Genomic DNA, 13,717 nt, shown 5'->3' on the forward strand with positions numbered 1-13,717 from the left:
CAATCGGGTCAATGAATTGAGACAAACGAGCAACATTTGGTTAAAAGGCCTCCAGTCTCGAAACTACATCTCATCTCTAGCTGGGAGATCAAGTTTGGAGTTTCTGACTAACTGTGCGCAATGAATTTAAGCCTTTTTGTGCTGCGACTGAATATGTGTACTATAAACTTCTGTGATAAAGCATGCTGACAAAATAAATGCAGAGCTGAGGTTTTCCATTTAAATATCCCATAAGAAAGCTATAGTACAGCTGCTGAAAGTTCTGCTACACACTGCTTAGCCTGATACGATTCACAGAATTTCTAGAGGCAATTTGAAAGTGTTTGTAATTTATAGTTTTGGTCAAAGAACCCCACAAAGCCGATTAAAAATGCTAAAATCATACATATAAAATGATTTAGGCATGTTTAACATTTCATATATTGTACAGATAAAGAGATCATAGAGCACCAAGCAGCAATAATTATTCAAACAGACCTCTATTGTTGCAGCAAAAAAAATGATAGGCTGTGTTGACAGACATCACACATTGTGTGCGCACAATGGTTCATGCAGCACTCATGACTTCAATCAATACAAATGATAATGTCTGAACACAATTGGATCATGACTATGCTTAGTTCAGAGTGGGCATATTTAATTTTGCCTGAAGCAAAAATCCAGAAACCCTGGAACAAAATTATTTCAGATTTATATTTAGTAACCTGATCTCAGTCAGGCAACAACTTTAGTAAATGCTCAAACCCACATTGTGTCACCACGTGTGTCTGCAGCTATGGTGGCTCCTCTGTTTGTACATATCTGAGGTTTTCTGTGTCCTCCTGCATCTCTGGCTCTTTCTCTGCATCCCCAAGTATATATCTGGTTATCTCTTTCTCTGTGTCTTGTCCCTATGTGTTTCTGTGTTTTTCTCTGCATCCCTGTGTCACCATGGTACACTCTTTTTTCCTGTGTTTGTGTCTGTCGTTCTCTGTCCCAGTGTGTATTTGCCTCCCTCTCTTTCTCTGTCCCTTTATGTATCTGTGGTTTTCTCTTTCTCTGTCCCTTTATGTATGTGTATTTCTTTCTCTTTTCCTATCCCTGTGTGTCTATGGTTCTCTCTCTCTCCCTACATGCATTGGTGCTTCCCTCTCTCATATTATCTGTGTGCCTGCATACATCTGACAAGTCGAAGTGTCATTTATAAAAGGATGATTTGAAACAGCAAAGCAGTCTCTCTCAGAAGGGGGTTCGGAAACCACTCAGCATTCTAATTAAAAACCTACCTGACCAATCTTCTGCTGTTGCCAAAATGTTTACCAGCAATCAGCTGGAGGAGCAGCAACTGTAAATTCTGCATACCAGCATGTGTGCACTGTTGGTGGCATGAGATTACAGATCAGCAATACCATTGATTTACAGCAACTGAATAAGTTGAATTCCGTGCTAATCACATTGAATTTTTACTGGATTAGATTGCGGAAAATAATTTTGCCTGTTTTATGACATGGGAAATAAATAAGTCAAATTTTAAAGCAGTGTTTTAGGAATCTGATTTTGTATTCCATCTATAATTCTGTGAAAAGAACAAATGATTGGATTACAATTACTGGCCATGAAACTTCAGGTGACCAGGTTATCTCTGATATCTTCACCATACCTAATGTAATATGCTGTTTGCCCCTGTAGAGATTCCAGGAGACATTCTATCAACCTCGTGTTATCTGTAGGATGCTGTTTTCTTCAAGATCCTGTAAACACAGGCAGTGACTATTTTGCTGGGCAGAAAAGCAATCATGGAGGATGGCTCTTGCCTATCTCAGGTTAAGTTTATTGATTTGTTATCTTCCTTTCCAAATTGTTGCGTACAAGAAGGAGACAACTTCCTCAAGGTTGGCTCTTGGTTCAGCTCCAGTGCTGGACCTTTTTTTTGTTAGTTCATGGGATGCAGGCATTGCTGCAAAGACCAACATTTATTGCCCATCCCTAATTGCCTTGGAGTGGTGGTGAGGTGCCTTCTCGAACCACTGCAGTCCACGTCATGAAGGTACTCCCACCACAGTGCTATTAGGTAGGGAGTTCCAGGATTTTGATAATGATGAAGTAATGACAATGCATTTCCAAGACAGGATAGTGTACAATTTGGAGGTGGTGGTGTTCTCATGCCTTTGTTGCCCTTGCCCTTCGATGGGAGAGGGGTTGTGGGTTTGAGAGGTGCTGTCGAAGCAGCCATGGCACACTACTGCAGCGCATCTTGAATATAGTACACACTGCAGACATGACACACTGATGGTTCAGGGAGTGAATGTTTAATAAGGTGGTGGATGGAATGTCAATCAAGAGGGCTGCTTTGTCCTGGATGATGTTGAGATTCTTGAGTGTTGTTGGAGCTGCAATCATCCAGGCAGGTGGAGAGTATTCCATCACACTCCTGACTTGTGCCTTGAAGATGGTGGGAAGGATTTGCCGAGTCAGGTGGTGAGTCACTCATCACAGAATACCCAGCCTCTGACTTTATATGGCTGGTCCAGTTCAGTTTCAGGTCAGTGTTGACCCCCCCCCAGGATGTTGATGGTAAAGGATTCAGCAATGGTTATACTTTTGAATGTCAAGGGGAGGTGGTTAAACACTCTCTCTTGTTGGAGATGGTCATTGCCTGCAATTGAATGGTGTGAATGTTACTTGCCAATAATCAGCCGAAGCTGGAATGTTGCCCCGGTCTTGCTACACGCAGGTATGAACTACTACATTATCTGAGGAGTTGCAAATGAAACTGCACACTGTACAATCATCTGAGAACATCCCCACTAATGACCTTATGAAGGTTATTGATGAAGCAGCTGAAGATGGTTGGAGCCTACGACACTACCCTGAGGAACTCCTGCAGCAATGCCCTAGGGTTGGGATGATTGACCTCCAACAGCCACAACCATCTTCCTTTGTGCTAGGTATGACTCCAGCCAGTGGAGTGTTTTCCCCGATTTCATTTACCTCAATTTTACTAGAGCCTCTTGATGCACTCGGTCAAATGCCGCTTTAATGTCAAGGGCAGTCACTCTTACCTCATCCCTCGAATTCAGCTCTTTTGCACTCATGTCTGTTACATACTGCTCCTGTTTCAATCCATGTTTGGACCCAGGCTGCAATGACAACTGGCACTGAGTGGTCCTGGCAGAACATAAACTGAGCATGAGTGACCAGGTTATTGATGAGTAAGTGCTGTTTGGTAGCACTGTCAAAGACACCCTCCATCACTTTGCTGATGACTGAGAGTAGACTGATGGGGGTGGTAATTGGCGAAATTGGATATGTTCTGCTTTTTATACCTGGGCAATTTTCCACATTGTCCAGTAGATGCCACTGTTGCAGCTGTACTGGAACGGCTGGGCTACAGGCGCGGCTGGTTCTGGAGCACAAGTTTTCAGCTCTACAGCCGGGATGTTGTCTTTGCTGTAATCAGTGCGTTTAGCTGTTTCTTGATATCACGTGGAGTGCATCAATTTGGCTGAAGACTGGCATCTGTGATGGTGGGGCCCTCAGATAGATCATCCACTCAGCACTTCTGACTGAAGATGATTGCAAACGCTTCAGCTTTGTCTTTTGCACTGTCATGCTGAGCTCCGCCATCATTGAAGATGAGCCACGTTTGTAGAGCCTCCTCCTCCAATTAGTTTAATTGTCTATCACCATTCACAATTGGATATGGCAGGACTGCAGAGCTTTCATCTTATCTATTGTTTGTGGGGTCACTTAGTTCTGTCTGTTACATACTGCTTCTGTTTAGATGCATTGTTGTGAACGCTGGACTTTGGAGCATGATTATGTTTTTTAAAAATGTGACTTTTAATATAGTTTAAGATGGAGTCAGAGAAGTCAGGTGACTTCCCAGCTCTGCTTAAACACAAGATAGGGACCTTGGTTACCAGAACAACAAAGAACCCAGATCAAAGACCTTTTTGGAAAGCAGAGACTGCAGGGATATAACAGCTGAAGAACAATGGGTTGCACCCTCCCAGACTTGCAGATCGTAAACAAGCAGTCAGTGGTTCTGAAAATGTAAATGTGAATTGCCATTGCTAACATCTGGAAACAATGGAAAGCCCAGGTGACTCTGCTGTAACCACACGTGTGGACTTTGCATATTGGAAAACAATTGGCAATTGACTTTTGATTCCAGATAAATTCAACAGAATTTCAGAAAGCAGGTAGGCTATAAGGAAAACTGCAAGAAGACTAGCCATGGCAGCCTCAGAGAGGTGGGGGAAGGGGGGGGGGGAGAGAGAGAGAGATGGAACACCTGCTCTCTGAAGACCGATACAGCAAAAGGCTGCAAAAACTTGAACACGTTTTGAAAGTTGAGGTTTGCAGAGAACTAAAAGGCCAACATGATCACTAGAGATCGCCTTATTCATGGAAGTTCAGGTCGAAAGTGCTCAGAAGAAGTGAGCGAAGAGGACATTGATTTTGAGAAAGGTCAGAGAGATCCAACCCATTGCATCTGGGAGGAGTTTGGGTCTCTTAGCTGCAAAGATTTCACCATCAAGGAGTGTAACGTATAAGTGTGGTTGAGGTTTTCAAGTGTTTTAATAAGTGAAGAAAATATCTTTCTCTAATTTGGGGTATCAGCTACTTACAAAGTTCTATTTAGCTAATGGAGAATTCTTTTAGTTTAGTTGTGATAATAAGTCAGAAAATGTGAAATCTTGTTGTGTAATTCTTTAAGTTGGTCCGGGAGTTCATATCTCATGTTTTAACGTTAACGGTCTCACTGAGGTCATAACGTGCATATAGTCCTGGGTTGTAGCTTCACCTGATCGGGAGCTCATTTTCAAGTATACCAGGTGCTACTCCCAGCAACTCTCCTACACTCCCCTCATTGAGTCAGGGTTGCTCCCCTGGCTTGATGGTCATGGTAAAGCGAGGGATATGCTGACACATGAGGTTACACAATCGTGGCTGAATACAATTGTGCTTCTGTTAATGGCCCACAGCACCTCATGGATGACCAGTTTTGAGCTACTTGACCTGTTCTGAATCTATATCATTTAGCATGGTAATAATAAAAAGACTTGCATTTATATTGCGCCTTTCACGACCACTAGACGCCCTAAAGTACTTAACAGCCAATGAAATACTTCTGAAGTGTAGTCATTGTTGTAATGTAGGAATTGCGGCAGCCAAATTGTGCACAGCAAGATCCCACATCCAGAAATATAATAATGACCAGATAATCTGTTTTTATGATGTTGATTGACGGATAACTTTTGGTTAGGACACCGGGGATAACTTCCATGCTCTTCTTCGAAATAGAGCCATGGGATCTTTTACATGCACCTGAGGGGGCAGAAAGAGACATGGTTTAACGTCCCATCTGAAAGACAGTACCTCCAACACTGCAGCACTCCCTCAGTACTGCACTGGAATATCAGCCTTGATTTTGTGCTCAGATCCTGGAGTGGGACTTGAACCCACAACCTCCTCTCAGAATCGAGACTGCTACCAACTGAGCAATGGCTGACACAACACGGTGCAGGATGCTCGCAGTGTGAAGATAGGACTTCGTATCCACAAGGACTGCATGGTGCTCACTCCTACCAATATTGTTCTGGTTAGAGGCATTTCTGACAGGTAGGTTGATGAGGACGAGGTCAAGTCTGTTTTTCCCTCATGTTGATTCTCTCACCACCTGCTACAGGCCAAGTCTGACAGCGATGTCCTTCAGGACTCGACCAGCAGTGCTGCTACGGAGCCACTCATGGTGGTGAACATTGATATCTGCCACCCAGAATACATTCTGTGTCCTTACTACCCTCAGTGCTTCTTCCAAGTGGGAAAGTACTGATTCATCTGCTGAAGGAAGGTGATAGGTGATAAACAGCATGAGCATTCTTTCCCCTTGTTTGCCCTAACGCCATAAAACTTCATGGAGTCCGCAATGTTAAGGACTCCCAGGACCATTCCCTCCTGACTGTACACCACTGTGCTAGCACTCCTGGTGGGTCTGTCCTGCTGGTGGGACAAGACATATCCACAGATGATGATGTTAGCAGAGTCGGGGGCATTAGTTGAAAGATATAATTATGTGACTATGATGATATCAGGCTTTTACTTAATTAGTATGTGGGACAACTCTCCAATTTTAGCACTATCCCCAGATGTTAGTGAGGCCTTGGTCTTGGGAAGTACTGGCGAGATCAGTAACTTTCCTCCAACTCAATTCACTGGAGCAGCAGGGAACGCCCTACCCCAAGCACTTCCCTTACCCATATTATTGTTTGGTGATTGTTCATCTTTCTGCCTGAAATACTTCTTTCTCTGGTTGGGTTGATCCTTCAAGTTCCTCAAAGTCTTTCCCTTGGTGAATTCCATAAGCATTCCAGTTAATACTTGACCTGCAGTGGGTCCCATTTGGATCTCCTTGCTTTAAGCCTTTGTCAATATTCTCACTCCATCATCTCCCATCTTAAGCCATGATGTGCTGCTGTTCCCAGCTCCTGATATGCAGATCTGATGACTTGCCAGTTTCATGAAGGCCATTTGTATGGCTAAAACTAAGTAGGGTCTTTCCAGTCTTCATTCTTAGGAACATAGCAACAGGAGTAGGCCATTCAGCCCATCGAGCCTGCTCGGCCATGCAGTCAGATTATGGCTGATCATCTACCTCAACGCCACTTTCCTGCGCTCTCCCCAAATCCCTTGATGTCATTCATATCCAGAAATCCATCGATTTTTGTTCTGAACATGCTCAATGATTGAGCTTACACAGCCCTCTGGGGTACAGAATTCCCAAGATTCACCTTCTGAGTAAAGAAATTCCTCCTCATCTCACTCTTAAATGGCTGACCCCTTATTCTGAGACTATGTCCCCTGGTTCTAGACTCATCAGCTAGGGGAATCAGCCTTCCTGCATCTACCCTGTCGAACCCTGTAAGAATTTTGTATGCTTCAATGAGATCACCTCTCATTCTTTGAAACTTGAGAATGCAGGCCCAGTTTCTTCAGTCTCTCCTCATAAGACAATGCTGCCATCCCAGGGATTCGTCTGGTGAACCTCCTTCTATGGCAAGTAGATCCTTCCTTAGATAAGGAGACCAAAACTGTACACAATACTCAAGGTGAAGTCTCACCAAGGCTTTATACAATTGCAGCAAGACATTTTTACTCCTGTACTCAAATCCCCTTGCGATTAAGTCCAACATACCATTTGCCTTCCTAATTGCATACTGCACCTGCAAGCTAGCTTTTAAAGATTCATGAACAAGGACACCCAGGTCCCTTTGGACATCAACACTTCTCAACCTCTCACCATTTAAGAAATATTCTCTTTCTGTTTTTTCTACCAAAGTGGATAACTTCACATTTACTCACATTATATTCCATCTACAATGTTCTTGCCCATTCATCTAGCTTGTCCAAGTACCCTTGAAGTCTCCTTGCATTCTCCTCGCAACTTACATTCCCACCTAGTTTTGTCATCAGCAAATTTGGAAATACTACATTTGGTCCCCATATCCATGGTATAAATAATGAACAGCTGTGGCCCCAGCAATGATCCTTGCGGTACCCTACTGGTAATGCCTGCCATCCTGAGAATGACCCGTTTATTCCTACTCTCTGTCTTCTGTCTGCTAACCAATTCTCAGTCCATTGCAGTATATTACCCCCAATCCCATGTGCTCTAATTTTGTTTACTGTGTGGGACCTTATCAAAAGCCTTCCGAAAATTCAAATACCCAACATCCACTGGTTCTCTCTATCTATGCTACAAGTAACATCCTAAAAGAAAACTCCAACAGGTTTGTCAAACATTATTTTCCTTTCATAAATCCATGCTGACTCTGCCTAATCATATTATTTTCTAAGTGTCTAGTTATCACATCCTTTATAATAGATTCTAACATTTTCCTGACTACTAGCACCAAACTAACAGATCTGTAGTTTCCTGTTTTCTCTCTGCCTCCTTTCTTAAATAGTGGGGCTACATTTGCTACTTTACATTCTGCAGGAACTTTTCCAGAATCTGTAGAATTTTCAAGACAACCACCAATGCATCCACTATCTCTTATAGCCACCTCCATCAGCACTCAGGGATGTATGTCATCTGGTCCAGGGCATTCATCAACCTTCAATCCAGTTAATTTTCGAGTACTACCTCCTTTATTAATAATAATTTCCTTCAGTACCTCATTTTCTCAAGTCCCTTCGTTGCCAAGTATTTCTGGGAGATTTTCTCTAGCTTCCTCCATAAAGACAAACACAAATTAATTGTTTACTTTCTCTGCCATTTCCTTATTCCCCAATATAAATTCTCCTATCTCTGCCTGTAATGGACCCACATTTGTCCTTGCTAATCTTTTCCTTTTCCGTTATCTATAGCCCGCCTTTATGTTTCTCGCTAGCTTGCATTCATATTCTCTTTTCCGTTTGTCAGTTTCTTGGTCATCCTTTGTTTGATTCTAAATTGCTCCCAATCCTCAGGCCTACCACTTTTTCTGACCAGTTTATAAGCCACTTCTTTGATCTAATGCAATCTTTAACTTCATTTGTTAGCCACGCTTGATTCATCTTTCCTATTGGGTTTTTGTGGTCTTAGAGGAATGTATATTTGTTGTAGACCACGCAATACTTCTTTAAATACTAGCCATTGCCTGTCTATCGTCAAATTCTTTAGTGTATTTTCCAAATCCACCATAGCCAACTTGCGCCTCATACCTTCACAGTTTCCTTTAGTCCTTAGTTTCCTAAAACTAAAGTAGCCCAATCCCTAGTTGGTTCTTCAACTGCTCCAGAAACCCATCTCATACACACTGCAGGAATTCATCCTCCACAGCATTAGTGCTGATTAGGTTTACCCAGTCTAGATGTAAATTGGAGTCACCTATTGTTACTGTATTACCCATTTACATGCACCTCTAATTTCCCGATTTGTACTGTGGCCGATAAACTGCCGCCAATGTTTCCTGCCCCTTGCTGTTTCTTGGCTCCAACCAAACTCATTCTATATCTTGATCCTTTGATCTAAGATCCTGACTCACTAATGCACAGAACTCGTCCCTGATTAAGAGTGTTATCCCACCTCCTTTTCCTTTCTGCCTATCCTTCCTAAATGACGAATACCCTTGTATATTCAGTTCCCAGTCTTGGTCACCATGTAACCATGTCTCTTTAATGGCAATTACATCATGCCCATTCACCTCTATTTGTGCCTTCAAATCATCTATCTTGTTGCAACTGCTGCATGCATGCAGATGGAGTGCCCTTAACTTTGTCTTTTTAACATTATTCTGCATTCTTATCTTATTTGATGTGTGCATTCGCTTTGTCTGTCTTCTAATTTTGTTTACTACTTTTCTACTTCCTGTTACCAGTTTTGCTTCCCTCCATTCTGCGTTCCCTCTCAGGTTCCCATCCCCCTGCCAATCTACTTTAAACTCTCCCCAACAGCACTAGCAAATCTCCCTGCGAGCATGTTAGTCTCAGTCCTGCTAAGGTGCAATCTGTCCATCTTGTACAGGTCCCACCTGCCCCAGAACCAGTCCCAAAGCCTCAGAAATCTGATGCCTTCCCTCCTACACCAATTCTCCAGCCACGTGTACAATTGCTTAATCCTCCTACTCCTATTGTCACTAGCATGTGGCACTGGGAGTAATCCTGAGATTATTGCTTTTGAGGTGCTGCTTTTTAGTCTCTTTCCTAGCTCCCTAAAATTTCCTTTCAGGACCTCATCCCCTTTCCTACCTATGTTGTTGGTACCAATGTGGACCATGACCTCTGGCTGTTCACCCTCCCCCAGAAGAATTTCCTGCAGCCGCTCTGCAACATCCTTGACCTTGGCACCAGGGAAGCAACATACCATCCTGGAGTCACGTCTATGGCCGCAGAAGCACCTATCTGTTCCCTTAACTAATGAATGCCATATCACTACTGCTCTTCCACTTTTCTTCCTCCCCTCCTGTGCAGTTGAGCCACCTGTGGTGTCACAGACTTGGCTCTGACTGCACTATTCTGAGGAACCATCGCCTTCACCAGTATCCAAAACCGAAAACTGGTTCGTGAGCGATATCATCTCAGGGCACGGCACTCCTGCACTACCTACCTGGTTCTCTTAGACTGCCTGGTACTCACCCATTCCCATTCTGCCTGCATGCTTCCAACCTGTGCTGTGACCACCTCCCTAAACGTGCTATCCATGTAGTTCTCTGCCTCACAGATGCACCAGTGACTCTAGCTGCCGCTCAAGTTCCAAAACCCACAGCTCACATTTCCACTGCTGGTGACACTTCCTACAGATGTGTCTGTCCAGGACACATGCAAATCTGGCACATTTGGAGATCCTGCTGAGTCTGTAACAGGCACAGATTGCGAGCCCAGGGCACTAACTCATTAATACAGTAATATTAATGCAGCCATTGATCATATTATATTCCATAACCGAGCAGTACTGAGAGACTGCTTTACTATCAGAGGTGCCATCAATGAGGCCCCGACAGTCCTCTTTGGTGAATGTAAAAGATTCCATGGCACTATTTCAGAGAAAAGCAGGGGTATTCTCACTGGTGTCCTGGCCAATACTGATTCCTCAGCCAACATCTAAAACATTATCTGGTCATTATTCCATTGCTGTTTGTGGGAACTTGCTGTGTACAAATTGGCTGTCATCCTTCCTAAACTGCAACAGTGACTATACTTCAAAAGTACTTAATGGGCTGTAAAGCACTTCTAATGTCTTGAGGTTGCGCAAGGTGCTATTTAAATGCAAGTCCCTTTTCCTTTCTTTCTGGCATCCTTTTCTTTAGATTGTGTTTTTGCTTTCCCTATTTGTATATTTTACATATTATTTTCGCTCTTGTAGTTACTGCTATAGAAGCAAATTCCTTTTTTTTTAAAAAAGTTGATAAATCTCTGTTCCAGATGCGCAGGTACACATCAGCAAATTCCTATCTTCAATACTCGCAAGGTGCAGACTTGAGGGATTGGCTACGCTAAACATTAAATCTGTACTTTTCTCAGCATAAGATTCCATCCAACATATAACTGGTTATTATGATCACCAATCTCTCATTTAATGCAGCTCAGAATTACTTGAACACAACTCAACTATTATGGTATTTTGGGATTGGGATACTGCAGCCTTCAATTACCATTTTTGCAGCAGGGTACAAATTCCTCCATTTTTCACCCAAGTCACCATTCAGAACAAGAAACTGCACTTATATAGTGCCTTTAACATAGTAAAACCTTTCAAAGTGCTTCACACGACCGTCATCAAAAAAAGTTAGCAAATAAGGAGATATTAGGGCAGATGATTGGGAAAAGAACCAGAGGCAAACATGAGAAAAAACCTTTCACACAAGTGATTAGGATTTGGAATGCATTGATAGAGTAGTAGATACAGATTCAATTGTAGCCTTCAAAAGGGTATTGAATAATTAGCTGAAGGAGAAAAAATTGCAGGGACATGGAAAAAGAGCAGGAGAATGGGACTAACAACAGGATTGCTCTTCAAAAGGGTGGGTGCAGACTCGATGGGCCAAATGGCTTCCTGCTTGTAGTATAATGTGTTACATTGGACATTGAGTTGTTAATTCATTAATACTAAGTGGTTAATATGTTAATCATACTGGGTATACTTCATCACAGTAAGTGACGTAACACCACATGGTTTAGATCCCTCATGCAGTCTCTTGGAAGGTGCAAGGCTCGGCAGTAAGACGTGTTTCAATAAAGCTCCTGTTTCTTTTAACTCAGCAGACTCATTAGATATTCAGTATTAGACTAACAATACTCAGATTATTACATGAATCAGCAGTGCATGAAAATTAATGATGGAAAAGTCCCTACCTTTGCCGGAAAGCTTCAAGAAAGTTGCAGGCCTCAATCAAACTAAAGCATGGCCGAAATGGTATTGGAGATCTGCCAGATATCGCACCTCATCGGGCCTCACTGCGAAGCCAAGCAGTGAGCAGGTCAGTATGCTGTTATATGCGATGGGTGACTGTGCAGACGATATTCCTGTCACACAGGGTATCGATGAGGAGAAAGCCACGTATGAAGAAGTAATCAAAGCACCTGATACATACTTCAATCTGAGAAAGATTATTATTGTTGAGCGTGCTAAATTTAACAAATGGACCCAACATCAAGGGGTAAGTGTTCATGCATATACAAATAACCTGCATAAACTTGCAGAGGACTGTGAGTATGGCAGCTTGAAAGATGAACTGATCTAAGACAGAATTATTGTTCTCTTTTGCCCCACCCTCACTTTATTTGCTTAAAACCTATTACGTTTCTAACCTTTGCCAGTTCTGATGAAAGGTCACTGACCTGAAATGTTAACTTTGCTTCTCTCGCCACGGATGCTGCCAGACTTGCTGAGTATTTTCCAGCACTTTTTGTTTTTATTTCAGATTTCCAGCATCTGCAGTATTTTGCTTTTATTATATTGTTGTAGGAGTGTTGGAATGACGCCTGTCTGACCACTTGCAGTCAAGAGATGCAAGACCTTAGCAAAGGCAATCCAACTTAGCAGACAAGTGGAGGTCAGGAAACAGAATTGATCGTGGTTCAAGGTGACAGGGACAGCCCCATCTCAAAAGCGGCCGACTCAGTAGAGTTTGTTAAATGTAAAACAAAGGGAAAGCTGGCGTTTAAAAGCAGGGGAGACAGGAGCAGCATATATCAACAGTCCAAGCTAACTGCAGTAGGTGTGGCCAAGACAGAGAGAGACAGTCGGGAAAACTGCCCCGGCAAAGAGGTCTAATGCCATTTATGTGGAAAGATGGGCCACTTCCAGGTGGTCTTCCGTAACAAAGCCAGTACAGAATATGCACAAATGGAAGCCTTTGACAGATGGCAAGATCTATGAAGTACAGGATATCCAAGATACTAAGGTGCCTTTCCTTGGAGGTATCCAGGAACCAAGCAGAAGTTGGAGTGAAGATCCTAGTAGAAAGAAACAAGACACACTTTAAGCTAGACATTGGTGCAGCAGGTTTGATTCTTTCTGATGTCGACCTGTGATTAGAGAGAAGCTCTCTTCAGCCATCATTCAATAAATTATACGAGCCAGGAGGGATAGAACTCAAAGTCATAGGAGAACTGAGGGCAACCCCTCCAATATCACGAAAAAGAAATTACAGAAACATTGTATGTGATCCAAAACCAGAGTTGTTCACTTTTGGGCAGGAAGGCCTGCACTGACTTGCATCTGATTTGCAGAGTAGAGGAACTGGAAACCCAAGATCATCAGCTAAAAAACTTTAGAGCAAAATTCCCAAAACTGTTCACCGCACTAGGGAAACTGAAGACAGCATACCACATAACTACGGCTAGAAATGAAGCAAGTGTGTCTGTTTACACAGAAAAGTTCCTCACCCACTCTTGCCAAAAGTAAAGAAAGAAAACGACTCTACGGTGAAGTAAAAAATTATTTCACCTGTGACAGACCCTACAAGCTGGTGCTCAAGGGTGGTCCCAGTGCCGAAACCAAGCTTATCTATCAGAATTTGCATCGATCTTACACAGCTAACAAAGCAGTTGAACATGAAGTTTATCCTATGTCTTCTGTGGACGAGAGCGTAGCTAAATTGGGGTAGAGTTCAATTTTCACAAAGCTAGATGCAAATAGTGGTTTTTGGCAACTACCCCTCGATGAAGAGCCGAAGTTGCTCACAACCTTCATTTCTCCATTTGGAAGGTTTTGTTTCAATAGACTACCTTGTGGTATCGCACCAGC

General features: G+C 42.8%; 1 protein-coding gene across 3 annotated transcripts in view; it reads right to left on the minus strand.

The window, feature by feature from the left end:
* Nucleotides 1-13,717, minus strand: part of klhl13 (kelch-like family member 13) — a 297,520-nt gene that overhangs the window by 160,046 nt on the left and 123,757 nt on the right. The window contains exon 1 of one of the 3 annotated variants that reach the window (XM_068047853.1): nt 11,821-11,864. The exons of the other annotated variants lie outside the window; for them this stretch is intronic. The gene's annotated coding sequence lies outside the window, so the exon portion shown is untranslated. Of the gene's footprint in view, nt 1-11,820; nt 11,865-13,717 lie in introns of those variants that run through there. 3 annotated transcript variants of the gene reach the window in all.

The sequence above is a fragment of the Heterodontus francisci genome, chromosome 15 (genome assembly GCF_036365525.1).
Source record: "Heterodontus francisci isolate sHetFra1 chromosome 15, sHetFra1.hap1, whole genome shotgun sequence".
Lineage (NCBI taxonomy): Eukaryota > Metazoa > Chordata > Chondrichthyes > Heterodontiformes > Heterodontidae > Heterodontus > Heterodontus francisci.